Genomic DNA, 2,500 nt, shown 5'->3' on the forward strand with positions numbered 1-2,500 from the left:
TCCTCATTGTCCTGTTCATCTTCCTTTCCTTGAGTCTGCCGCAGTGAATCATTTAAATGCTCAGTTGCAGTATCTCCCATCACCTCCTGTGCGTCCATATTTGTGTCCTCATTTACCTCATGTTCCATCTCTCATCTGCATCTCATGATTGCTTTGTCGCAGCCTTGGCACCGTGGGACTTTGCAGTCCCGCGCATAATGCCCCTGCTCAAAACAGTCTCGACATTTGAATTGCGGACAGTCCTTTTTCTCATGTTCCACACTTACACAGATCCTGCATGTCTTCAATTGGTTGTCATGAATCACTCTGTAGTACTGCACTCCTTCTTCAGTCATGAACCTGGTATTATATGGCAAAGATGTCACTTCTTTTGGAAACTTTACCTTTAGAAAACGTGTTCCGTCCGCCACTGTTGTCCCCGGATGATATCTCCTTCTTAGAGGCAATATGGGAGTTACTCCCCAATCTATCAGTTTTTGAATGATTTCCTCATCTTCTATATAGCTGGGCAGACTCAAGAAAGATACCATCCTTTCTGTTGCACACAGTTTCCTTATCTCACATTCTTTTCCGTTAATCATGATTCCATTCAACAGTGAATCACAGTCCAACTCACTTTCCATAGTCATTTCAAATTCATTGTTATTCTTTCTTCTTAGTCCGATCAGTTTTCCAATTCCTACTTTCTCTTCAACTGATTTAATGATCATTATTACTGTTGTGTTTTCTATATCTTTTACAGTCATTGTTAATGTTGCTTCTTTTCTGTATTGCCTCTGATACTTTGTTTGGTGGCTCAATTTCTTTATCATTTGCTGTCGTTGAGATAAATCATTTCTTTTTACTTCAACTCCATTATTAGTTCCAGTACCTTCAGTTGTTTGTAGTTCTTTTTTTCTGTCTTGTCCATTGGTTTTTCCATCTTGTTTTCTCCTTGAAACCACCTTTGCCCAAGTCTCATTCCTGCTTTCAGCATTCCCTTCATTCATATTCCTTTCCATCTCGTCAGCAATATATCCAGATTCTCTGATCCCCATCTCATGTCCATTTGACAGTCCGTGTCCTTTGTCCATTAAATCTGTCATTTTGTTATATGAAACCCCAAACAGTATAAACTGTTTGGGGTTAAAAAAAACACTAACTAATATAAACTCAACACAAACAAAAAAAACAACAAACCAACTAATAAAACTAAACCAAACTACAAAATGGAAGAGCCTCTCTCTTCCTACTACTGCCAACTCACTTCCTGTTGCACTCTAGCGCCCTCAGGTTGGTATGGCCGTAAGCGAAGACTGCCGCAAAGAGAGGGCTATTTAGAGATCAGCCAATCTAATCGCCAGTACATTATCTAAGTAGAAAAGAAAACCCAAAAGCTTAAAGCACCTGGTATTCCTAGCCGGTCTCTCATCCAAGTACTAACCAGACATAAAGCCTGCTAAGATTCAGAGATTGGGCATTGACTCTTTTTTTTTTTTTTTTGCAACATTATTATATAATTTGTGAAATTTTCCAAAAAGTTTAAAGCACCTGGTATTCCCAGGCAGTCTCCCATCCATGTACTAACCAGGCCCAAACCTGCTAATATTCAGAGATCGGGCATTGACTCTATTTTTTGGCAAAATTATTATATACTAAGTGACAAATTTCCAAAAAGCTTACAGCACCTGGTATTCCCAGGCGGTCTACCATCCAAGTACTAACCAGGCCCAAACCTGCTTAGCTTCCGAGATCAGACGAGATTGGGCATAGCCAGGTTGGTATGGCCATAAGCGAAGACTGCCGCAAAGAGAGGGCTATTTAGAGATCAGCCAATCTAATCGCCAGTACATTATCTAAGTAGGAAAGAAAACCCAAAAGCTTAAAGCACCTGGTATTCTTAGCCGGTCTCTCATCCAAGTACTAACCAGACATAAAGCCTGCTAAGATTCAGAGATTGGGCATTGAGTCTTTTTTTTTTTTTGCAAGATTATTATATCATTTGTGAAATTTTCCAAACAGTTTAAAGCACCTGGTATTCCCAGGCAGTCTCCCATCCATGTACTAACCAGGCCCAAACCTGCTAATATTCAGAGATCGGGCATTGACTCTATTTTTTGGCAAAATTATTATATACTAAGTGACAAATTTCCAAAAAGCTTACAGCACCTGGCATTCCCAGGCGGTCTACCATCCAAGTACTAACCAGGCCCAAACCTGCTTAGCTTCCGAGATCAGACGAGATCGGGCATAGCCAGGTTGGTATGGCCGTAAGCGAAGACTGCCGCAAAGAGAGGGCTATTTAGAGATCAGCCAATCTAATCGCCAGTACATTATCTAAGTAGGAAAGAAAACCCAAAAGCTTAAAGCACCTGGTATTCCTAGCCGGTCTCTCATCCAAGTACTAACCAGACATAAAGCCTGCTAAGATTCAGAGATTGGGCATTGACTTTTTTTTTTTTTTTTTTTTTGCAAGATTATTATGTAATTTGTGAAATTTTCCAAAAAGTTTAAAGCACCT

General features: G+C 40.0%; 2 non-coding genes across 2 annotated transcripts; both read right to left on the reverse strand.

The window, feature by feature from the left end:
• Positions 1-1,655: 1,655 nt before the first annotated feature.
• Positions 1,656-1,774, reverse strand: LOC113098536 (5S ribosomal RNA). Its single transcript, XR_003289044.1, has one exon. It is a non-coding gene; the product is annotated as a 5S ribosomal RNA (ribosomal RNA).
• A 362-nt stretch (positions 1,775-2,136) lies between these two features.
• Positions 2,137-2,255, reverse strand: LOC113098598 (5S ribosomal RNA). The gene has a single exon (XR_003289083.1). It is a non-coding gene; the product is annotated as a 5S ribosomal RNA (ribosomal RNA).
• Positions 2,256-2,500: the final 245 nt, after the last annotated feature.

The sequence above is a fragment of the Carassius auratus genome, unplaced genomic scaffold, assembly GCF_003368295.1.
Source record: "Carassius auratus strain Wakin unplaced genomic scaffold, ASM336829v1 scaf_tig00216586, whole genome shotgun sequence".
In the NCBI taxonomy this organism is placed as follows: domain Eukaryota; kingdom Metazoa; phylum Chordata; class Actinopteri; order Cypriniformes; family Cyprinidae; genus Carassius; species Carassius auratus.